Source organism: Lissotriton helveticus, chromosome 7 (assembly GCF_964261635.1).
Source record: "Lissotriton helveticus chromosome 7, aLisHel1.1, whole genome shotgun sequence".
Taxonomy (NCBI): Eukaryota; Metazoa; Chordata; class Amphibia; order Caudata; family Salamandridae; genus Lissotriton; species Lissotriton helveticus.
The window spans coordinates 1,448,055,003-1,448,081,911 of NC_136068.1; the positions used below are offsets into that span (position 1 = coordinate 1,448,055,003).

At 39.8% G+C, this 26,909-nt stretch overlaps 1 protein-coding gene and 1 long non-coding RNA gene across 4 annotated transcripts in view; both read right to left on the reverse strand.

Moving 5' to 3' along the window:
* The window catches only part of LOC144770348 (sulfotransferase 2B1-like), a 302,234-nt gene that overhangs the window by 140,157 nt on the left and 135,168 nt on the right, over window positions 1-26,909 (reverse strand). The gene's annotated exons all lie outside the window — the stretch shown is intronic.
* On the reverse strand, window positions 17,817-19,316 carry LOC144770349 (uncharacterized). The gene is made up of 2 exons (XR_013598867.1): window positions 18,491-19,316; window positions 17,817-18,096 (listed from the first exon to the last, which is right to left on the reverse strand). It is a non-coding gene; the product is annotated as an uncharacterized LOC144770349 (long non-coding RNA).

A 26,909-nucleotide genomic window follows, 5' to 3' on the forward strand; every position in this document is an offset into this window, starting at 1 on the left:
AGTATTTTTGTTTGTTATACTTACCTTATAAATAATGACAAGTTAATAGTACATTTTTTTATAAATATAGTATCTGTGGAAGACAAGAAAAAATTGAGTTATAATATATATTTCATAATACAAAAGGAAGTAGGAGTGAAGGAAACAGAAAGGGAAAGAAAGGAAGGGTGAGGAAGAGAAAGAGAGGGAGAGAGTGAGAGTGAGAGAGAAAGAGAGGGAGAGCAGTAACTGATAGGGAGTGAAGTGGTTAGACTGAGTGAGACAGAGGGAGAGAGGGAGAGAGAATTGGAGTGAAGGGGAGTGAGAGACTAAAGGAATGAGAGTTACCAAAAGGGAATGAGAAAAGGGGAATAAGGGAAGGGTATTGACGGATGGAGTGAGCGAAAGAGAGTGAGGGGGAGTGAGGGAATGGGAGCAGGAGAAAGGGAATGGGAGTGATGCAGAGAGAGGAGAACATGAAGTGGGGGAAGAGGACTGAGATTGAGTGAAGGGCAGTGACAGTGAGGGAAGGGATATAAGGATGAAGGAAGGGGAGTGTTGGAAAAAGAAGCATATTAATAGAAAGGAAAAAGGAGTACGTGAGAGAGAAGGATTTATAGAAAGAGAAAGGAAACGAAATGAAGACTGGTGGATAGAGAGGGAGACAGTGAGAGAGACAAACAGAGGTAGAGTGAGGGACTGTGAGGGAGTAAGTCAGTTATAGTGACTGAGACAGAGGAAGAGACTTAGAGACGGATGGAGGAAAGGAGAGTGAGGGAAGGAATAAAGGAAGGGGAGTGAGCGAAAGGGAGTAAGGGAGTGAGAGAAGTGGAGTGAATGAAAGTGAGTGAGGGATGGTGTGAAGGAAAGAGAGTGAGGGGGGCGAGAGAAAAGAGTGAGGCAAAAGAAGGGTAGTGATGGAGGAAGAAAGAAAAGAGAAGTGGGGGTCACAGAGAGGAAGGAGGGAGCAGGAGAAGGTAAATGAGGGTAAGGGAAAGGGTACTGATGGTGAGAGAAGGAGTGTAAAGGTGAATTAAGGGGAGTAAAGAGATTGAGGGAAGGAGAGTAACATGAGCAAGGGAAGTGGAGTAAGAGACAAAGTGAAGAAAGTGAAAAAGGTTAAGAGATGTAAGAGAGTGATGAGAAAGTATTTTTTGTTTCTCATAATAAATATAGTATCTGTGGAAGAGAAGAAAAAATTGAGTTTTAATATATATTTCACAATACAAAATAATATATACAATATGTTTTGTATTTTATTTTGCTGTTCTCAGAATAAATTGAATTTCACCAAAAACAGTGAGTTCAATAGTACTCATCATATAACAGCGGGCAAAAAAAAAGACAATCAATAAGATTGTCTTTAAAAAAACCATTCAACATTTTCATTAAGAATGTAACAATTAGAAAAAAACATATCTTAAATGTCTTTTTCGAACAGCAATTTTTTACGTAAGTAAGGGATATTACCAACAATCACAAAGTAACAAAACATTATTACTTCTTTCTTATACACTCTAAATAAAGTAATGTACAAACATATGCTAACAACATTTACCCGAAATAGTCATTTTTTGTTTCACATATCATTCCTCATGGCCAAATAGTATGTGTGAAATCCTTAGTTTGGAAGTTACTTAATAGTACTCTTAAGCGTCCGTTTCCCAACCTTCTGAATCAAAAGCACCAACATCTTTTGGACCATCTAACAATGGTTATACCTCCACCCGATGCTATTTATCATGTACATAGAACTTTAAACAACTAGCATGCTATGAGAACCTCAACATCATCTGGAATGCCGATCACACTCTGCTCATCCTTTATCTTACCAAGGAGCTGTATACCATTAAAAGAAACCTCCTCAAGGGAATGAAAAATGTCAGCAACATCTCCAACAACTACAACAAATCTAAAACACCTCTGCCTCACTGATGATCAACATCTCCTGGGATAGCCACATCACCCACTATCTGATACACTTACACTACCTCTACGTCAACTACAAGAATTTTTTTAACCTCATTACCCTCACTCTCAAAGTACTTTTCAACCCCGTACTACCCTTTCTTAACAGCAGTAATTTTCCCAGGCCAATTATTTTCCCTAAAATGTGGGTTGTAAAAACACTAAGTAAGAATTTGGTAAGTCATAAGGCAAACGTTGTTTCAAAATCAATTGAGTATCATTACAATGAGTCCAGGCTTTCGTACATTTTAAATAAGCTGTGTAATGTCCTGATGTTGTAGAAGAACCATCATGGAAAATAATTGCTACAGTTACAAAAGTTTTTCCTGATATTGATAGTTGAGAAGCCACAACATTTTTTATTAAAGTTGTCAGTTTTCTTCCATCAGGTCTGCATCGTTGCAGCATTAAAATTACATACTGTCCATATCTTTGTATAAATAATGTTGATAACATTTGAGAGTTACATTGGGTACAGACCATGTTTTGATTTGCTTTTCTAACTAGAATATTAAAAGACACTGATTTGCAGTCTGGTAAAGTCAAATATATAAATCTTTCAGTGTCTATTTCAGTACTACTTGAAAATGAACAATTGTCACAGTCATGATGCCATTTATAAGAAAGGCCAAAAAGATTTTTCAATTTCTATACCTTTATCTTGCAAGACAACAACATATACATTAGAAATTCCTGACAATCTTGCTGAATATTCTGTGAAAATTGATTTAAACCAGAACATATGTCTAAAACATTTCGAAAATCAGAAACACTTTCTATTTTAGTTTTATCACTACTACATTTCTCAAACACAGAATTCAACAAACAACAAAATCTTTTGTCCCGATTTTCAACAATTTGTTGTAGTAAAGTTTTCACAGCAGTTGACACCAGAACTGTTTTCAAACTGAAAACCAACAACCTCTTCAATAGAATCCTTTTTCTTTTTGCTTACTATCACTGGTTCATCTAGGTTTTTTTATTTTCTCTGCAACTTCGCTACAATTTTCCTCATATCTTCTTTTTCGACTTACCACACGCTTTTCAAATACTGGATATTGAGGTAAATTGGGAGCATGTTCTCTTAACCTATTATACTCTCTTACACAATTTACATCTGCACTAATCCTTGTGTCATCAAAATCAATCAGGTATTATCCAGATAAAGTTCTGACTCGAGATAAAGCAACATATGCCATACCCTCTTTAAACCTAGTACTTCCAATATTCACCAAAGCACTATCTACAATTAAACCTTGAGATTTATGAATAGTTACCGCATATTCCAAACAAACAGGAAACTGTTTTCGGCAGACATATAAATCTTTTACAAGCATAAATCGAGCTGAACAACGACTCAATTGTTGTACTTCTTCAATTTCATCAAATTTGATTTTCAAAAATTCAATGTCATCTCTATTTGGGTAATTCATAAAATCCACAACATTACCCATTGCTCCATTTATTAAACCTCTTTCCACATGTAAATTACGTCGTAAAATTATCGGACAATTTATACATGCATATAGATTCTTTTCTAAACCAGCAGTTTTAGATATTGATTTTTCTAAAGAATGCAATTTTGACTTCAACTGTTCTGGCAAAATAATAATAGCTCCTTCATGCTCTATTCTATCAATAGCTTCCAGTTTTATAATTTCTTGATTTTCTAACTTTAGCATTTTTTCATTGAATATTGAACTTTCTTGCAGAGTTGGCATCAAGCATATCACTGATTTCTTTTCTGAAATTTTTCTATACATATTCTCTGGGAGAATATTTTCGTATGGAAACAAATTTGTAAGTAATCGTGCCAGTAACGCTTCTTTGCCGTGTTCACTCACTTTTCCAATTCTTATATCTTCAAGAATACTTTTATAATCAGCGTCCTTTGCCTGTCGCATATTTGTAATGAGTTCTGAATATTCGAAATATGACCAAATATTAACATTTCCAATGCTTCCCAGGCACTTTCTGGTGTCTTCATGTGTAACTGTTTTAAATACTGGCTGTCCTTTCACTGGAGTTAGTTTTAGTAGATCTCCAAAAACTATGACGTGTTTGCCTCCAAATAACACATCATACTCTGTTTTAAGGATTTGTTGCATTCTTAAATGCACAAAGGCAAGCATTAAATTTGATACCATGCTTACCTCATCAATAATGAGAAGTTTCATTTTTTTCAAGACACTAGAAACTTCACAACAAGCTTCTCCAGATAGCTTGTGTTATTGTAATTTATTTTCATGCTCTACTGGCAGCATCAATAAACAATGTAAAGTAATCCCTTTAATGTTATGTGCAGCCAACCCAGTTGGAGCAGTAACAACACAAGAGAGTGACGACTCCGTTCTTTTCTGTAGATAAGTTGCAATTGCTTTAATTAGAAGAGTTTTTCCAGTTCTTGCTTCTCCACTCACGTACAGTCGGACAGGTTTAAATGACGTACATGAGCACTCTTTTTTCTCGTGATATAAACCATGCTCAATCTGTTCTGTCACTTGATCGTATATTTGTTTTTGCTCAACATTTAGTTGTTTTTCCAATTCTTCTAAGTTTATTATATCCTCTTGAGCTTGTTGCATTGCTGTTTCCACCTCATCCATGGCAGTTGCTGCTTCATTTTGAATAATTGGTTCTCCTAGTGGATCCTGACTCAACGAAGGAGAACTTTGACTGTCTTGAGAACTGTCTCTAGCAATCTCTGCTGCAATTGTAGCTTCTTGCTGTATTTCGTCATTCAACATTTTCAGATAATTAGTAAAAGCAGGACATTCTATAGTATTTTTAGTTGCGTTGAATGATTCTTCATAACTGTCAAAATCTCCAAGTAGTTCCAGTTCTATTTGCCATGGCTTAAAGAGTTGCAAAAGAGTAAATAGTAAAATTCCGTTTTGTCAGCAGTTTCGCAACCTAGTTTTCGGTGATTAATCAAATGTCCTTTTCTTTGTTTCACTAAACATCCTTCAGATCCAATCACAGCATACACTCCTTTATTGATATCTTCTGTAATATTCCTCTTAAAAGTATAGCTTTGCAGTACGTCATAGAGACAAACGTTCTCAAGATGATTACTTCTATTTGGATAGTATGTATCCAACATATTTGTCTTCAAAATATCTGTACTGTCTGATTCTCTCTCTGCTAAATACTCAATTTCTTGTAGGAATTTCAAAACTCGTTTTTTTGTTCTTGCAAGACCTAAACTCACCCAAATGATTGTTCTGGATTTGGAGTATAGACTTGCAGATGATAAACGATCTGAACATTCATATGCTCCGATTTCTTGATGAGATAACATCTTCAAACTGTAGCTGTACAATTTCTTACTTAGGCTCTTTTCATGAGAAATTTCTTCCCACATTTCCTTTAGTTCCGTCTTTTCAGATTTAAAAATGTAAGACGTTACATATCGAGCCACAGCAATCGAGTTGTCTGCAACATATTGAATATCCATGCTAGCATTCCACATGGACAAAATGCCTGGCTTATAGTCATTTATGTATTTTGACTCTTCATTTCTTTTTAAGTTGTAGGTATTTTTCGGTGATTTTCTTAAGACAGTATGTCGGAAAGATGACATAAAATTGTTCACTCTTTCTTTTGATAATACTGGACGTGGAAATGCAAATCAACATTTTGTGTAGAACTTATCCTTAGATTTGTACTTTCAACGACAGTATTTTCCACAACGATGGGTTTGAAACCGTAAGACTTGATGTCTTAAATTCTTTTCTACTGTACTTTTGGGTACAGCACATGTAGAATATTGTTCAATAAAACACATCACTGTGTCATCTGAATCTGTTCCAAATTTGGGGGCATCTTTGATCCATAGCAGCATATGTATGTGAGGCGCACCTCTTGCTTGATACTCCTTTCTCCCAAAAAAATCCAGAACCTCTCCAAGAGGAGGATTTTTTTTGTTTGTGATAAAAGACATCATAGCTTCAAATCTATGATTGAAATACCTGCATACATTAACTGGATCCAAAGAGCACAGTTCTCCAGGTGTCTTGTATTCTATATTTTCTATGTTAGCATTTGCCTCTCGAAGATATTGAAGTAAATCTTCCCAAGCATACTCTGCACAGCTTAGAGTAAGGAACCATGTAGGAGTTCCTAAGTTTCTTAGCATACATTTCAATTCCCTATGACGACGGTACCAATACTCATTAGTACCACGCTGACATGCCATGAGATTAATTAGCTGAGATTCCAAAACAGTATCTTTCTGTTGGACTTTATCCATAAAGTCCTTTGCCGAAACATTTTGCAAATGTACTCCACTTTTTAGTATATGGTTCACTGCATAAGAAAGTCCAGACAAGTCACTCTCAAACAGAAGATGAAACAAATATGAAATACATTGGCGAAACCTTGGATCTTCTGCATATAATCTTGAAGTCCGGTATTCAGATGCAGGAATCTGCACAGGTCGTTCATCATATCGTCCACCTTTGCCTGTTGGAAATAACTGAGGGAAGCAACGAGCTTTCAAGCTTTCTTCCCATACACAAATGGGACTTCCTTTCGCTTCTTTCATTTGAAATAACTTAATAGTATTTCCCATCACTTCTTTAGAGTGAAGTGGGTGCACACTATAATGTTCATAAATTTCTTCAGTTCTGGACGCATCCACTTTTTCAATTTGTGCAGTTGGCAAATCACTCTCCTCTTCTACAGTTGTTTCCTCTTTTCCTACATACACATTTTTATAGTATTGATTATTTTTTACCAAATACAACATTGCCTTTTTCACTTTCCTAACAGCCACTAATTCTTGCCAGATTTTCTTACTCTTCATAGGAACGCCATTAACTAGAATAACTAGATATTCCTCTTCCACATTTTCTACACCAATTGTTTCAATATTTTCTTTAAATTTAGAGGCAAATATACAACTCTTCTCTTTAATCCTCTCTGTAAACCTGAAGGAGGCAATTTCCCTGTCTTAGGCTCCATGCGAACAATAGCCTGAAATGGATGCACACATTGAATGAAAATAGACTCATAAGTATTTAAATCCATCAGTTCAGAAGTAATATTTACCAACTCAAGATTATTATGAACAGCTCTAGCAGGCATCTTATTCTCATCTAATGTATTATAACAATATTTACAAATACGTTGATCAGAACCCAAATCAAAACAATTCTCTACCAACAAATAAGTTGCAAATTCCTTCCACTCATTATTATTCTCCTTTTCACTTTTTAAATATAGATCAACTAACCTGGTCTGATTTCTATAATGAATTTGTCGACAACAAATACAAGAAAAGTTTGGCTTTTCATCTGAAATGACCTTAAACCTTGTAATTTCGTGCTCAAACTTTTCTGTACTAAAATTCTGTACATTTTCTTCCACATTTCCTTCTATTAATGTATCTGTTTCTGCACTTTCTTCTTCAGGACCAAAGTAACTAACCTAAATTTCTTTACAAATGTTGATCACATCTAACACAGATCCCTGCAAAAGAGCACTGTTCAACTTTTTTAATATTAGTGCTGGACTTTTTGCATAATACAACCTTCTCACTAATTTCCTCACTTCAGTATGATGCACTGCTAACATCCTAAAATGGTGAAAAACACTCTGACATACTTTTTTAGAAAGACAAGCCAAAGAATGACCTTGCAAACCTGTTTTTCCCTCACTCTGCAGGGGTCTAATTCTTGAAACATCTTAATCTTCTGTTTAACACTTTTCTTAGTATACTTACGTAAAAAATTGCAAAACAAATCAACTGAATCCTGTCGTACACTACAAATACTACTACAATTCCAAGTGTACACTGGAGCCTTAGGACGTCTCCCTAAAACTTCATCAGCTAACACCTCTTCTGCATTTCTAGGGACAATGTTCTCTTTTTCAATCGGACTACCATTCCTAACCTCATAAGCTCGACCACTGGTGTCAACTGCATGCAACAAATCATTACTCTGAAAGTAACTCTCTTCATTAAAAAACGTCTCACAACTTGAACTATGTTTCCATTCTCCAGAAAAAACATTACAAAAAATTAGTTCTATTAATTAGTCCTTTCCACTTACTTTTGAGCTTCATAACATTGATTGGCTTATCTAGTGTTCGAATCCTACTGATTACTAAAACAAACAATTTTTTTTTAATTCAAAAGCTTTGTCCACAATTGTCTGTATATGTTTTTTATTCTTATAAAAATCTGTTTTTCCTTTACAATTCTTTACATTTTTTTTATAAATTTCCAACAACTCTGGTATGAAACATTTGCTTTCGATTCTCAACAAGCTGATTTTTTCGTCTATTACTATAAAGACTATGTTTCCCACATATTTTTCCATCATTTTTCGTGTTTTTCTGGGTTTTCTTTGTAGTTACAGCTATTTATTTTTTTTCCTGAACATCCACAGTTTTTTTAATTGTGTTATTTTCATTATAAAATCCTTTGTTGACTTACCAGGAGCTTTCTTTGTTTTTTCCAGACATTGCTCTTTAGATAAATCTTGTACTACTTTTTTCTTGGAAATGTAAGCCTGTTTATATCTTTTTCTTCTTTCACTTTTAGATGGCATATTGTTTTTTCTTTCTGTAGATAATTAAAATCTGTTGTGAAGAAAAAAAACATATTTAATTATTTGTTTTACAATAGTAGACCACTACTAGCATACTACATAGCAATTAGAAGCACTGTATGTTGTTAAGTCTGGTTCACTCCATAAGTAATTTTAAGGCACAGCAGCAGAGTTCGGGCAGTGTAGGAGATCATGCAGGGAGTGTTGTTTCAGGGTTTAGGACAGTGCAGTGGTGTTTGAACATTATAGAGGCATTTGCTGAAAATTATGTTTCAGGGTTTACAGCAGTGCAGTAGTGTTGAAAGAGTTTGGCAGGTTTTGCTAGGGATGGTATTTCAGGGTTTAGGACAGTGCAGTGGTGTTCAGGCACTGTAGAGGTTCAAGGTGGGACTGATAATTCTGAGTTTAGAATAATGCAGTTGTGCTTGGGCAGTGTATGGTATCATGTAAGGGCTAGGAGTATAAAGCACTGTATGTCCTAAAGCCTGACTCACTCCATGAGTACATGTACTCTCATATCTGCAAACACATGCATCGAGCAAGTGATTCTATCACAATATTCCCAAAAATACACTGACTCACATTCTGATTCCAGAGAAATCAAAATATCCCTTGCAATTCACTGAAATGATTACTGCATGCTACAGAGAGAGTTGCAATGGTATTTCAGCATGGAGAATATTTGGGAATTAAGAAACCTGACACACATGCTGCATAGGACTTTGTAGCACTACATGTAATAAAGATCCTGAGTGTACTGTAGAAATGCCATAGCAACTCTCTCTGTAGCATGTACTAATCATTTCAGTAAAGTTTCATTTCTACATTCTCAGTCCCACCTTGACCCCCTACACTGCCTGAACTGTACTGCACTGTCTTAAACCCTGATACACCATCCCTAGCAAAACCTACTAAACTCTTTCAACATTACTGCACAGCTTTAAATCCAGAATCACCATCCTCAGCGAATGCCCCTATAATGTTCAAACACCACTGCACTGCCCTAAACCCTGAAACAGCACTACCTCCAAGAACCCCTTTCACTGTAGTAATAATTTTACTGAATTTTAAGGGATACTGTCATGTGTCTAAGGTCACACTGTGAGTTAGTATTCATTTCAGATAATTGTGGCAGAATAATTTTCTTACTTGATGTGTTTAAAAATATGGGAATACATGTACTTATGCAGTGAGTCAGACTTTGGGACATGTAGTGCTATAAAAATCTATGCAGCATGTATGTCATGCCTCGTAATTCCCAAATAGTCTCCATGTTGTGTAATAGAGATCCTGTGTGTGCTGTAGAAATGCCATAGCAACTCTCTCTGTAGCATGTAGTAATCATTTCAGTGTATTTTCATTTCTATATTCTCAGTCCCACCTTGACCCCTTATACTGCCTGAACAGCACTGCACTGTCCTATACCCTGAAACACCATCCCTATCAAAAGCTGCGAAACTCTTTCAACACTACTGTACTGTCCTAAAATCTGAAAACAGCACTCCCAGCAAAACCCTTTTTCACTGTAGTAATCATTTTACTGAATTGCAACGGATACTATCATGTGTCTAAGATCACAGTGTGAATCAGAATTCATTTCAGCAAAATGTGGCAAATTAATTTACTTAGTTGATGTGTTTAAACATATGGGAATACATGTATTCATGGAATGAGTCAGGCCTTAGGACAATTAGTGCTACAAAGTCCAAAGCAGCATGAGTGCCAGGCCTCTGAATACCGAAATAGTCTCCATGCTGTGTAATAAAAATCCTGGGTGTGCTTTTGAAATTGCATAGCAACTGTCTCTGTAGCATGTAGTAATCATTTTAGTGAATTCTCATTTCTACATTCTCAGTCTCACCTTGACCCTCTACACTGCCTGAACACCACTGCACTGTCCTAAACCCTGAAACAGCACTCCCAGCAAGACTCTCTTTCACTGTAGTAATCATTTTACAAAATTGCAAGGCATACTGTCATATGTCTAAGATCACAAATAGTCTCATTTGTTACCACAGTGCATACAAACAGACATTCTTTGCTAAAAGTCAAACAATATACACCTGGAAATAAAAACTATGCCGTAAAACTCAGTTTATACCACAATGACTTGGCTACTAGCTCAAAGATTACAATTGTACAAGAAGACTCTCTCAAATCATTTTTAATTTTTAATCATAGATTTATTCTTGTGACATTTCATATTGTAATAGAACATCTAGTGTGATGTTATCAGGAATTTCAGTAACATCTTCATCAACTTCTGAACTTGACACATTAAACTCAATATGATCCAATGTTTCAATTAATTCATTATCTAAACTTTCATCCCAAACATCACAGGTTATATCTTCTGCACCAATAGGTTCTTCTTCATTGCTGCTGTCCACAAAAGGTACATTTAAGTCCTCTATCAGAGTGTTAGAAATTTCAAAAATGACTTCAAGGTTCTTCTGATTTTAATACATAATAAAGTTTATTATGTTGCTGTACCTAGCAGAAAAATATAAACACTTCATTTTATTATTTTTATTTATAGATAATACAAAACTAGTTTTATCATTTTCATGAGTACACGTATTCCCATATTTTTAAAGACATCAACTAAGCAAATTATTCTGCCACATTTTTCTGAAATGAATTCTGACTCACACTGTGATCTTAGACACATGACAGTATGCCTTGCAAATCCGTAAAATGATTACTACAGTGAAAGAGAGTCTTGCTGGGAGTGCTGTTTCAGATTTTAGGACAGTGCAGTGGGGTTGTATGACGTTACAACGCATACTTTTACAACGCACATCTTTACAACGCATTTTTTACGACGCAACATCCATTACAACTCATTTCATTACAACGCATACCATTACAATGAATTTTTAAAAAATACCTTTACAACGCATTCTATTACAACGCATACTACCTTTACAACGCATACCATTACAATGCATAACATTACGTTGCATGTATGGTAAGAATTGGATAGTGTAAGAGTAAAAATTACTATTCTAACTCCAGGGGGTGCAACAGTAGGGTGAGTGTTGCATAGTGTAGGGGTAAAAATTAATATTCTAACTCCAGGTGTTGCAACAGTAGGGTAAGTGTTGGATGGTAATGGTATGTGTTGTAATGGTATGCATTGTAATGACTGCATTGTAATGACATGCATTGTAATGGTATGAGTTGTAGTGTCATACGTTGTAATGGTTCCATTGTAATGGCATGCTATGTAATAGATCTTGCATTGTAAAAGTTTTGTTGTAATGGTAGTGCGTTGTAAAAGTTGCGTTGTAAAGGTTGTTTCCCGTGTAGTGGTGTTCAGGCAGTATTGGGACTCAAGATGGGACTGAGAATGTACAAATGAAAATTCACTGAAATGATTTCTACATGCTACAGAGAGATTTGGTATGCAATTTCTACAGCACACCCAGGATTTTGTATTACACAGCATGGAGACTATTTAGGAATTCAGAGGCCTGGCACACATGCTGCTTTGGACTTAATAGCACTAACTGTCCTAAGGACTAACTCACTCCATGACTACATGTATTCCCATAATTTAAAAACACATCAACTAAGCAAATTATTCTGCCACATTTTTCTGAAATGAATTCTGACTCACACTGTGATCTTAGACACATGACAGTATGACTTGCAATACCGTAAAATGATTACTACAGTGAAAGAGAGTCTTGCTGGGAGTGCTGTTTCAGAGTTGTAATGGATGTTGCGTTGTAAAAAATGCGTTGTAAAGGTGTGCTTTGTAAAAGTATGCGTTGTAACGTCATACAACCCCACTGCACTGCCCTAAATCTGAAACAGCACTCCCAGCAAAACTCTCTTTCACTGTAGTAATCATTTTACGGAATTGCAAGGCATACTGTCATGTGTCTAAGATCACAGTGTGAGTTAGAGTTAATTTCAGAAAAATGTGGCAAACAAATTTGCTTAGATGATGTGTTTTAAAATATGGCAAAACATGTAGTCATGGAGTGTGTCAGGCCTTAGGACATTTAGTGCTAGAAAGTTCAAAGCAGCATGTGTGCCAGGCCTCTGAATTCCAAAATAGTCTCCATGCTGTGTAATAAAGATCCTGGGTGTGCTGTAGAAATTGCATACCAACTTTTTCAGTAGCATGTAGAAATTATTTCAGTGAATTCTCATTTTTACATTCTCAGTCCCAACTTCAGCCCCTATACTGCCTGAACACCACTGCACGGGAAACAACCTTTACAACACAACTTTTACAACGCACTACCATTACAACTAAACTTTTACAACGCAACATCCATTACATAGCATGCCATTACAACGCAACCATTATAACGCATGACAGTACAACACATATCATTACAATGCATGTCATTATAACGCAGTCATTACAACGCATACCATTACAATGCATACCATTACCCTCCAACACTTACCCTACTGTTGTACTCGCTGGAGTTAGAATATTAATTTTTACCCCTACACTATCCAACACTTACCCTACTGTTGCACCCCATGGAGTTAGAATAGTAATTTTTACCTCTACACTATCCAATACTTACCATACATGCAATGTAATGTTATGCGTTGTAATGGTATGCGTTGTAAAGGTAGTATGCGTTGTAATAGAATGCGTTCTAAAGGTACTTTTTAAAAATTCGTTGTAATGGTATGCATTGTAATGAAATGAGTTGCAATGGATGTTGTGTTGTAAAAAATGCGTTGTAAAGGTGTGTGTTGTAAAAGTATGCGTTGTAACATCATACAACCCCACTGCACTGTCCTAAAATCTGAAACAGCACTCCCAGCAAGACTCTCTTTCACTGTAGTAGTCATTATACGGTATTCCAAGGCATACTGTCATGTGTCTAAGATCACAGTGTGAGTCAGAGTTCATTTAATAATAATAATCATAATAATAATAATAATAAGGGAAATTTATAAAGCGTCTGATTACGCGCACCGGCTTTTCCCCGCGCTATGGTGAGTGGTGGTGGCAGAGTCACCCCAACCGGCAGCGGACCCAGCCTACCGGGTGTACAGATATGTTTTAAGTTTCTTCCTGAATCTGGGCTCAGAGAGCTCCAGGCGCAGTTCCTTTGGCAGACCATTCCAGCTCTTGGCAACCAAGTACCTGAAGGACCTACCCCCATACGTGCTTTTTTCACTTTGGGGACCTTCAGTAGCCCTGAGCCAGAAGAGCGCAGGGCGCGCGGAGGCTCATACCGAGTAACCAGGTCCTGTAACGGTGCAGGTGCCTTCCCGCACAAATGCGGTGGCATGTGCAAAGAGCCTTAAAGTCAACCCTACTTTTTACTGGAAGCCAGTGGAGTGCTTGGAGGGCTGTCTTTGAAGGCGATCTCTTCGGAAGCCTCAAGACCAGACGAGCCGCTGCATTTTGCAGCACTTGAAGATGGCTGATGACCTTGCCCGTTGCCCCGAGATAGAGCAGGTTGCCTTAATCTAATCGTGATGTTACGAGGGCATGTACCAGCATCTTCCGAGCTGCCGTGGGAAGTAGATCGAGAACTTTCCGAAGGCTTTTCAGGACACCGAAGCATACCCCCACCACCCGGCCTATCTGAGGTCCGAATGCTTGGTCCGCATCCAGCCATACCCCAAGGTTTCTAGCTTCCTGGCAGGGTCTAGGAGTCTCCCCCAGGCAGGATGGCCACCATGCCGATGACCACACCGACGCGCCCCCCCTCCCACCACGAGCACCTCCGTGGTGCTGCCGTTCAACCTCAGGCAGTTGGAAGACATCCAGGTAGCCAACTCCTGCATGCAGGCTCTGAAGCTGTCCGCAGCAAGACTGGGCGCTCGTGAAAGGGAGATGACAAGCTGCGTGTCATCGGCATAAGACACTATGTGCAACCCATAGCTTTGGACAATGGCTGCCACCGGGGAGACGTACAGATTGAATAAGGTTGGGCTCAGGGACGAGCCCTGCGGTATGCCCTGAGCCAAACTAATCTCCCTTGAGTAGCAGTCTCCCTGTCTGACCTGAAAGCCTCTACCTATCAGAAAGGACTGGATCCATTTTAGCGCAGCCCCTGAGATCCCACCATCATTCAGACACTGTAGCAAGGTGGTATGAATTACAGTGTCGAATGCTGCGCTAAGGTCCAGGAGGATCAGGGCCATGGTCTGGCCCTCGTCCACTCCCTGGCGGATGGTCTCAACCGCCATGAGTAGCGCCGACTCGGTAGATTGGCGTGGCCGGAATCCAAACTGGGAATCGTGTAGGAGGCTGGCCTCCTCCACGAAATCCATCAGCTGGATGTTCACGGTTTTCTCCGCCACCTTAGCCATGTACGGTAACAAAGAGATAGGCCGATGGTTCTCTAATTTCTCGAAGCTGATGTTCGGCTTCTTTTGGAGGGGGAGAACCACCACCTGTTTCCAATCTCTTGGTACCGTATTGGACCTAAAGGAAACTTCCAGAACATGTCTAATGTAGGGTTCCAAAGCCGCCAGGCTACCAAATAGCCGTTTAGGCGTTGTAGGATCCTTGGGGGAGCCTGATTTTACTGAGCCACAGATCTGTATGAGCTCCTCAGGGGGTGGGATGAAAAAATTAGTCAGCATATATTGCTCCCCCCTTCCCCTCAAATTCTCCCTAAACTCAGGCCCCGTTATAGGTTGGCTTGGGAAGGAAGAGTAGATTTTTCTACTTTTTCGGCGAAGAAGTCCGCAATACGATTGCAAGAGTGCACCGAGCAATCAACTGGTACCGCAGAGGACTTCCCAACCGAAAGAGATTTATAGATAGAAAACAATTCTTTCGTAGAGTTCTCCGCCTCCCTAATCCTATTGACTTAGTAAGCTGCCTTAGCCTTCCTAATTAATCCATGGTAAAACCGTCTTCTTACTACATATACCTGTTTAGCCTGATTGCTGAAAGTCACCCGCCACTGCCTTTCTGAACGTTTACAATCTGCCTTTGCTGCCCGAAGTACATCGTTATACCACGGAGCCGTTCTCTGAATACGACGTTTAAAAAAAATGTGGCAGAATAATTTGCTTAGTTGATGTGTTTTAAAATATGGCAAAACATGTAGTCATGGAGTGAGTCAGTCCTTAGGACAGTTACTGCTAGAAAGTCCAAAGCAGCATGTGTGCCAGGCCTCTGAATTCCCAAATAGTCTCCATGCTGTATAATAAAGATCCTGGGTGTGCTGTAGAAATTGCATACCAACTTTATCAGTAGCATGTAGAAATTATTTCAGTGAATTCTCCTTTCTTCATTCTTAGTCCCACCTTGAGCCCCTACACTGCCTGAACACCACTGCACGGGAAACAACCTTTACAACGCAACTTTTACAACTCACTACCATTACAACAAAACCTTTACAATGCAACATCCATTACATAGCATGCCATTACAATGCAACCATTACCATTAGTAGGGTAAGTGTTGGATGGTAATGGTATGCATTGTAATGGTATGCATTGTAATAACTGCGTTATAATGACATGCAATGTAATGATATGTGTTGTAGTGTCATGCGTTGTAATGGTTGCGTTGTAATGGCATGCTATATAATGGATGTTGCGATGTAAAAGTTACGTTGTAAAGGTTATTATATCATTTTTAACAACAGCACTGTACTGAAAAAAAATATCTCCTCAAACACATCAACATACCAAATGCTCCTTTCACAATATTTTTCCCAAAGCAGACAAATTCAAAATTAGACTCTGTTCAAATAAACTCCTGCTTCCACATTAGAATACATTTTTCAATTTAACTTAAACTGCACAACATAGATCCCCTTACAAATTAACAACTCACCTTTAAAAATGCTTTTGGAGTTTTAGAACAGTGTCAATCACACAGCAGATTTTCTTAAGCAGAATCTCTGAATAGTGCACCAGTCACAGCAAGCACAAAATAGCATAGCTACACTCTCCTTTTACACTCTAATCTTGAAGATAACCAATCAAATATCTTCCCACACAAATTCAAAACCAAACTAACATTTTAATTGGTTCTACATTGAAACACTATCAATCTCACATAAAATTCAACCTTCCCCACTGCTCTCTCTGCCTGTTACCATGGTAACACTCCATAGACACCTAACTGAACACACAGGTTCATCTGCAAAACAAACCAGCAAGGGTGTTTGACTTTTCAAAACAGCAGCAAATCCTATGCAATGTTCCTTTCAATCACTTTCTCTCAACCATTAGCATTTCTCCTTAAAATAAACAGTAGCATGCACCCTAGTTTTCAATGTTGAATTTACAGAAACCACCAATCATTTATTCTTTTTCAAGTGCACTGAATCTCATCCACATTTTTTTCTAAACTCCTACTTTTCAAACTGCCATTTCATTTCCAGAGCCCATCTGAGTACAACCAGATCTCCCTTCAAGATGCTTAGAGTGTGGATTGTAGGACAAAGCTATATTTTCTCGAGCTAATAGATGCTTTCTCAACCTTGACTTACCGAATGTGGATATTATGTGGATTGGCAAGAGAGGATTGATATGTCACCAATTGATGTCATTGGTAAAATCCTTTTTGCATCTCCCACACCCTGACTTCATAATTGTGCACTGTGGTGGCAATGACCTAGGCACTTTGACTGGGGTAGGTCTGGAAATGCTTTTAAAGGACACCTTTGGGCAATTGATGTCACCTTTTCCACAAACTGCCTTTGTATATTCTAATATATGCCAAAGGCATAAATGGATGTGGTCCAACCAATATTGTCCACAGATTGAGAAAGCAAGGAAACATGTGAATAAGTCTGTTTATGCTTTACTCAGAGACTATGGTATGGGTTCTATATACCACAACAACTTGCGTTACAACATGCAAGGTATTTATAGAGGAGACGGTGTACGTTTCACAGATGAGGGAAACAGAGTCTTCCTCTTGAATTTTAGACTCTGCATCGGTACTTACTTGTAGGTACAAAAACACTCAATACACACAACGGCTCTTTTTAGAGCCAACCAACATCTAAACACTCAAACTTGTTTATTTAACAGGATTTTTTTTGTGCGCACCTCTCGAATTTTTAGCTCGAATTCATAGCCCCCAGATGGGCTTCGGTGTGCCGGTGGATATGCTAAATCCGTTGCTACCCCACAAAGTCACTCTCTAATAAAAGAGAGAGGGACCCCAAAACCAAAGGGATAGGGTTCCACAATTGACGCAAGTCAGAAAGAAATTCCCTTTGGGTGAATTTATAATGGTACATGGATACTCACAAACATACAAAAAAAACTACCATCATCTCATATATCACAAGGAAGCAATGTAAACAGGTGAAAATTAAAACATATGTGAAAACACTATGGCAAAAATAAGGTATAAAACAATTTATTGAACATACATTACATCAATTAAAAGCTAAACATTGGGAAACACATACAGGACAGTACAATAATCAATAAAAACCATATTCCAATAAAAAGGAGTTCACAGGGGAAAAGGATTAAACTCAAACAAAAACCATTAATTTTGAATTTCTCCTTAGTTTATAATCCCAGATTAACTCCTAGGGCGTCGACGCGTTTCGGCGGTACATTCAATTTAATCCGCCTTCTTCAGGACAATGTATAAACCATGTTTCCCAAATATTTTCTGAAATTTAAATAAGATCAGTCTTAGACAAATAGATCTAGTTAAATGACAGAGATTTAAAACCAAAAAATCCTTAAAAAACGTAATGTTTCCAGCTCTCTATATACACACATATAAACATTGCTTCCAGTACGAAGAAAAAACATGCATGCAACATAATCACATAAATATTGCATAATCACATACATATTAGGTTACTCAATTTGTAGCCCAATCCCATAAATTCATTGCATTGTAAAAATAGGTTCCTAGTATTTAAAAATATTATCAGGGACCCGTCTATTGTTACCCAGATTGGGGACCAGGAACATATGATTTTCCATTAGTTGGTTTGTATACCCGATCATAGTCAACCAGAGGTGGCATGTACGGCGAGCGGTAATAAATCACCTACCTCATGTATAAGATGTATATACACACCAGTGTGTCATAAGGGGTGTTCAGCCTCCTTATCTCTAAGTAGGGGTTTTCATCCAGCGAATAACCTTCTACATATGTCCAAAAGACCTAGTTATGAGAGGGATGAACATCCTATTTAGTTTGTTTCAAGGTTAAAATATCCCTATTTTTAAGCCAAAGCAATTGGTTTGTCAATATACCACAGTGGCAGGTATCCAGTCTACGGAATAGTTAAAACAGCGAACAAACCGCCTCTCTTCTCTGCCGCGTTATACATATTATATGTCATTTGAGTGAGCCTATTTGTATTAAACCCATACATATAAAGGTATAAAGTCAGTGCTTGCCGCTCAACTAGAGGCAGAAATGGGGAACGTACCAATACTATTACTGCCTACCAATCACATCAAGGTATAGCGAAAAGCATGGCGATCCAGTTACCAAGTTGGATTTTCATATAGAGTTCGCAGTGTTCCTATGTATACTTACTATTAAAATTCAGTGACAGGACGCACTTATATTCATTTCAATATCGAAGAAAACCATCCAGCTAGATGACTGGAGGCTGAAAATCAAAACATGCCATTACTGGATGATTACCCCCCGGATGGTAACTACTAATGTCCACATATCATTAGATATACTCACAGAAAATTAAAAGGCTGCCTCAGAAGCACGCGGTAATTATATAATGGGTTCCGACTTCCACTTCTCAGTAGAGCATTTTCAGGGATCGGTAACCATGCAGGAAAAAAGATTCAAAGTTCCAAACCAAGGATACTCGCTACCCGAGGAAATTTCCTCTGTGTAGACCCTGCATAATATGACAAATAGAAAGCGGCTACGTCACGAATGTGCCCTTTTCATAATGGCGCATATCAAATAACTACCCCCCATTTGGTTCAATTACCTTTTGTGTCAAGGTCATGCACGTCCCGCGTACTAATCCTCTCGTCTTCCCGGCTAACCAGCTACCTGGGAGACGCGCGGTTTTAAATACCGGCAAAACGCGGGTCTTTGTTGATGAACAAAGTCAGCCTGCTCGATAACATACAGCATGGCCCCACCATCCTGGGGTGGTGTTGGTAGCAGGAGAGCATCCCATTCAGGGCATACATTGGAGTATTTAAATGATGAGGGAGGTGTCCTATGTGCGTCAATTGCCAAAGCCTCTGAAGAGAAGTTGGGACACTTCGGAAACGTGTCAGGCATCCATCGCACATTGAACTGCTTAAAGTTATTGTTGTACTGGTGGACTGTATACCATAAAGGCTCTTTAGGAGCATGTTGCCGCTCAAGTGCTCCTTGTATGTTGGGTACTTGGAGCTTGGATAAATACGCGGCACACCCTGCCACGAAGGGGCACCACCCCAAGATGCGGGTGCCATGCAGTCTGTTATCGAGCAGGCCAATTTCATGGGGCAGCAATGGATTTAGAATGTTCACCGGCACACCGAGGCTCATCTGTGGGCATTCAATGTTACAGCAGCAACATCATGCACTCAATTGGGAGATAAAAGACTCTAGAAGGCCCATAATGCTCTGCTAGTCACAGCAGAGCATCCCATTCAGGGCATGCATTGGAGCATTGTAAGGAGGTGGCCTCCGTAAACACCATGCCCCTCCTACGGTCATACCTGAAGCTGAACTGTCCTGTTCCTCGAAGGCAGGGAGAGAAAGAGTTAATCTCTTCCACTGCCTCTTGCACACAGGGAGGAGTCCCATCTGAGGAATGGGGGAACCAATGGGACAGCAGGAAGGCGGGACTAGTGGAGTACGAAAGGGTCCCGGGAGAACAGCTCGAGGTTGTTGTTGAACCGGAAGGAGGAAGAGTGCGGAGCAGCAAGGAAAGGAGCTTGACAGCGGACGAGAGTAACAAGGAGAACAGCGGACACCTTGGAAAGGCGAGCAAGAAGACCAGTCCCAACGCTTTACACGAGCCTGAGGAGGAAGCGGAGTTCTGGACCTTAGAGTGGTGGACGCTGATGAGCCACCGCAGCGACGCAGTATGTGACTCGGGAGGGAGGGAAACAGTAAGGGAGGGGGTTGTGGGGTAACAGATTAACGGGGCACTGTAAATACCGTTTGCATGTATACCCCTTTTTGACACTCCACTGCCCTATTACGTATCACTTGTACATATATCACCAGCACTCGTTCGCGCTTGAGCACTTGACCCTCGTAGTGATTCCTCACCAGTCCTTCTTCGTAAATGTTCTGCTGGTGCGTCCTGAATCTTCCTTAAGCCTATTCATTTCCGTTTATTTACCCCAATATTTTGAAACCCTATCTGTCATCCCCTAAGTTTTTAACACAGTTAGGCTGTTACCGGCCAGACCTCGGAAAACACGGAGGGTGTGTCTTACCTCGGTGAAGGGTTCTCATTCCGTAGGATAACTTACCACCATTTCTGTCAGTGTCTTTTCTGAGGCTGCTGGGGTGTGTATCCACATCAAGACTATCAGCCAGTGAGGAACAGCCCTACGATTCCTGTGAAAACCCTACACGGAAAGAGTCTTCAGTGTCATCCAGTGAACTGACTACAGTTTGTGTTGTTCATGAATAAATCGCATCACCATTGATTAACGAATTCGGCCTCCCCACTTTTTCTTTCACCCGTCCCTCTCACAAGCTTTTAAATGATGAGGGCGGTGTCCTATGCGCCTTCAATTGCCGAAGCCTCTGAAGACAAGTGGGGACACTTCAAAGCGCAGTAGGCATCCATGGCACATTGAACTCTTTTGGAGCATGTTGCCAATCAAGTGCTCCTTGTACTATGGGTACTTTGGAGCTTGGATAAATACGCGGTACACCCTGCCGCGAAGGAGCACCGCAGGGTCATGCGGTCTGTTATCGAGCAGGCCGATTTCGTGGGGCAGCAACGGATTAGGATGTCCACCGGCTCACCGAGGCCTATCTTGGGGCTTTCAATGTTACAGCAGCAACAGCGTGCACTCCATTGGGTGATAAAGGACGATACAAGGCCCATAATGCTCTGCTAGTAGCGGCAGAGCATCACATTCAGGGCATGCATTGGAGCATTTAAATGATGAGGGCGGTCTCTTATGCACCTTCATTTGCCGAAGCCTCTGAAGAGAAGTGGGGACACTTCAAAATGCGTCAGGCATCCATGGCACATTGAACTGCTTAAAGTTATCATTGTACTGGTGAACTGTATACCATAAAGGCTCTTTAGGAGTATGTTGCTGCTCGAGTTCTCCTTGTATGCTGGGTACTTGGAGCTTAATTATATATATATATATATATATATATATTTGGACATTGTTTTCCCTCCACTGCGCTGTTTTTCTGCATAATAAACACTAAGATTTACCTACCTGCAAGTTGGCTCTGCCAAATGGGAAACTTAGTATTTTGGACGTGTTAATCGGCCGTTCCCGGTCGTGAAAGAGCCCTGCCACATAGAAGTGGACCGAGCTGTAGTTATTGGACGAACAGCATGAAGGACAGGAAGGTCGTGATGCAGGTTTGCAATATGCAGCGCTGAGGCTGAGTGACAATTTCCAGACCCACTGGGGTTTTTATTTGCTGAACATTGACACTGCTAAGGAGCAGCTCACTGGGGCGATATTTTTTGGCACTACATACTAGCAGGCTCACTGTGAACCAACGCCCACTGGAGCAATTGATTTAATGAGGCCGGTGCTCCACGCAGTGTGTTCAAGTGAAGCCTCTGAAGAAATGCTCGAGGAGCATGAAACGCGTCAGGCAGACAGATTTATTTGGACATTGTTTTCCCTCCACTGCTCTGTTTTTCTGCATAATAAACACGAAGATTTACCTACCTGCAAGTTAGCTTTTCCAAATGGGAAACTTTGTATTTTTAAATATATATATATATATATTCGCGCTCTGACTCCTGCAGATTTCGGGAGAAGAATACTAGTATTAGACATAACTAGTCTATATACGTGCATCAGTCATGATAAGGGCATTGAAGCAGTGGAACATTATCTTAAGAAGAGACAACTGAGGTTTTTGGAACACAATACGATGCTGGCAATCTTTGTGGAATTTTGCCTGAGGAACAATATTTTTTTATTTGAGGATGTCTATTACAGACAAACGTCTGGTACAGCGATGGGCACCTGCTTTGCCCCCAGTTATGCGAATGTATTCGTAGGCTAGTGGGAGGAGCAGGTGCCCAGGTCGCTAGAGGTGGATGGCGAGAAAGGCTGCGTTATTAAATGGTGTCGTTACATAGACGACTTGTTTATAATCTGGCAAGGATCAGAACAGACTGCCAAAGCCTATATTGACGTCCTCAACAGAAATGATAGAAATCTGAGATTCACTGGCTCTATAAGCAACACCTGTGTGGAATATCTTGATCTAAAAGTGTTCATAGTGAATGACAAGATCGAAACATCACTCTTCCGCAAAAGTACAGCAGGCAACTCTGTATTGTATGCAACCAGCAATCATCCTACTGCATTAATACAGAGTATCCCCTACGGGGAGTTGCTTAGGCTCAAACGCAACAGCACCAGGGACTCAGATTTCAAAATTGCAGCATCAGAGTGCATCGGCAGATTCAAGTTGAGAGGTTATGCCGCGGCTACTTTAGAAAGTGCATTGCATAAAGTCAATTTGTTGCCAAGACACAGCCTACTAACAGACAAGAAGCAAACGAATGCTGATGATGGAACCGAAATGGGAAAATTCCGGCTGGTAACCCCATATTCGGCGGAAGCCAACCATTTGAAGCATATGCTCATGAAAAATTGGCATATTCTAAAGACCGACAGTTGCATAAAAGATGACATTCCAGCTTTTCCTTTGGTAACCTTTAAGAAATCTAGATCTTTAAAAGATATGTTGGTGCAGAGTCAACTGAGGAAAGTTGAAAGGAAACCCAATACGCTTGCAGATCTGAAGGGCTTTCATCCATGTTACAATTGTAAGGCCTGTGCGCACAGCAAAAGGGTAAAAAGTAAGCATGGGCGGATTTTGCGAATTGGCAATCCGCGAACTTGCGTATTTACGGATTCGCAATCCGCAAAATCCGCGAATTTGCGATTTTTTTTTTTGCGTTCGCAAGGGTTTCTGCCAGTTCGCGAGGATTGTGTACCAGTTCGCAATTGCGAACTTACTTGTCGGCTCGCAACGGGCCGCGACTATGTTGTTTCTACGTCTGGTTCATCATCACAGGTTCACAGCACCCTCTGTTTCACCACTGCCACCCTCTGGTACACCCATGCCACCCTCTGGTACATCACTGCCACCCTCTGGTTGGTTTATCACTGTAGATTATGGGGGTGAAAAAAAGCAAGCACACTCGCCCTGCTTCAACTGACATGAATTAATTTGGGGTTGATTAATGTGTCACTGAATTTAAACTTCCAGTCTGGCTGGCACCTGCTTCCTTATCTGTAATTTGCTTTCTGTTGCAGTGCAATTTTTTTTCACAGGACCTTTGTGGCCTACTTGTAGCTATTCTCTGAGCCTGCTGTGAGGGTCAGAGCAGGGTCATAGAATAGTTGCAAGTAGGCAACTGAACTCTGAAGGGGCCACTCAGGAAGCACTACAGGGAATGGTTACTAATGATAAGATTGAACTTTTGCATCTGCTGAGTGCTTTCAGTTTTGTCTGTAATTGCTTTCTGTTGCAGTGTAATTTTTTTAACAGGACCTTTGTTGTATACGTGTAGCTATTCTCTGAGCCTGCTGTGAGGGTCAGAGCAGGGTCATAGAATAGTTGCAAGTAGGCAAATGAACTCTGAAGGGGCCCCTCAGGAAGCACTACAGGGAAAGGTTACTAATGATAAGATTGAACTTTTGCACCTGCAGAGTGCTTTCAGTTTTGCAAAAATCCAAATATCCAGCAGCATCCACAAAAAGTAACCCTTCCAGGTCAAGATCCAAATCAAAGTGACCAGCACATGAAGAAAGCACTGGGAGGAGCCTGCTGGACAGGAACAGGAAGTTGGAGACTGTGGGGCACTTCCTTCCTCCCACCCCCCCCCCCCCCCAAAATGGACTCCTTGCAAAGAAAAAGTGCAGACAAATGTCAACCTGAGGAGTTATTCTGATAAAAATCATAATTTTCAAGGTTTATGCTGCCTGCTGGTGGATTTCTTGTGCGAAATTGCAAATTTTGCAATCTCGCAATTGCAAGATTGTCGCTGCCCGCCGCATCTACGTGTTCGCAAGTGTTTACTCCCGCGAAATTGTATAGTATTCTAGTTGGCAAGTGCGACCAAGCAAAAAATCCGCTTCGCACGGATTTTACGAATTTTCGGCAAGTTCGCGAGAGTTCGCAGATTGCGAATTTGCCGAAAATCCGCAAAATCCGCGAGCGGAACGGATTTTACGCCCATGCTTAGTAAAAATCTATGAGATACCGGACACAGGAATAATAAAAACAATCAACAAATATCTTACCTGCAGTACCCCGTATGCAGTGTACTGTCTCAAGTGCCCGTGCGAACTATCATATATCGGGAGTACGATCAAGCCTCTAAAACTCAGAATCTTGGAACATTTAAGGGCGATTGACAAAAACGATCAGTCATATCCTGTCGCCCGACATTTCCAAGAAAAACATTCCAGCAACAGACACCAATTGCAATATTTTGGTCTGGACCATATTCCCGATAGCCCCAGAGGGGGTGATAGGCTCCACAAGCTAAGAAGACTTGAGCCCCGGTACATAATAGATTTAATGACTAAATATCCTAAGGGACTAAATGCGGGAGAGGAATTGGCATCTCATATCGGATTTTAAATGATACCCAAACATGCTCAGAGAACAGGAGAAAAAATTCAGTGACAAATAACTGAGCCATAAAAAACTGAGCTACAATACTGTGTGATATTAACACGGGAATAATGAAATCAATGGCTGTGTGAAGTTTTGATTTTGCAAAATTTTGAAATTTAAATAGGTATTCGACATTTGAATAAGACAAAAATATTTTGTCATCTTGCAATTTCGTAATTCCTCATTTTTTTTGGAATTATGGCATACACTGAGAAACTACTGTATAAAGTGTGGGTGCCCCTTCCCCAATGAAATCTTAGAACGTATGAAACATGAAATTGAGAAAAAAATAAGTTAAAAAGGAGGTTTATGAAAAAAAAATTTCAAGGGAGGCTTGCCGATCCACAGCTTAAATAGTAGCAGCGTCATGAGGTATGTTGAAGTAATTTGACCATGCCGATACACGGCTAAATGAAACAACTTGATCTGGGTAGGGATTACCAAGATGGCTATGCCAGTAACAGGCACTGCAATACCATATCAGGGGTGCAGTTTACAATATGTTTACGAACTATACATGCCGAATTAATCAACTGTGGCAGAGCTAATTGCTTGGGAAAATAGATAACCCAGAGATTGTTTTGCTGTGTAGCCGATATACGGCGTGAAGGCATAATTTCATTATTATGTACCATAACGGTATGACATGAATCTAAAATGTCCATGTGAAAAATTATTTTGCTTATGAAATGACAACAGCAAATTGTAGCGTAACTATATGTATGACAGAAATGTTACGATGTATACATTCTTTTACTGAAACATAACGTGATGCACAATGTGTAGAGCACCCAATATGGCGATTGATTGGAGTCCCTTGTTTGTTTTCACCACAAACGCACGCAGAGATCGTTGTTAAAACATGGCGTCTCCCCACAGTGTTTGTAACATTGAGGAAGGCGGAGCGCCGAAACGCGTCTGTTGCAAATATAAATAAAAATATCTGAGAATTACCCCCGGAGTGCGTGGTTTCTAGTGCGAGCAAGGTGGAAACCGTGAGCGGAATATATATATATATATATATAGATATATCTATATATATATATATATATATAGATATATCTATATATATATATATATATATCGGCAATAACAGAGGAATTTCAATGGTTTTGTATGAGTGAAATGTTCAGCTAACCACAACACTCATGAAACCTATTCTTTTTTTCTGTGAATATATATATATATATATATATCCACACACAAAAGTTTTCCCTTTCAGGAGAGCCACACTGGTAGGTAGGTTCAAGTGATGTTTTATTCATGAAGCGGCAACAGAGTCTGAAAAACGATCACCCAAATTCATAGCTGCCTGACGCGTTTCATGCTGGCAAAAGCATTTCTTCAGAGGTACAAAGTCAGTTACCTGCGTGTAGCATCAGCGTTCTTTTAAATTGGTTCCACCCGCCCCAGTGGGCGTCGGCTCGCGCTGAGCCTAATGGTCCTTGTAGTCTTAGTATTCCTCAAGTGAGTTGCTGACACGCGGTAACAAGTGACGACAATAAAAACCACAGTTGGTTTGGTGAAAGTTCAACTCGCACACTGATGCATGGTATTTCTTCATGAAAACGACCTCGCTGCCAAAGTGCCGCCAGTCGGGTGACGGCAGCACCATTCGCATGCCATGCGAT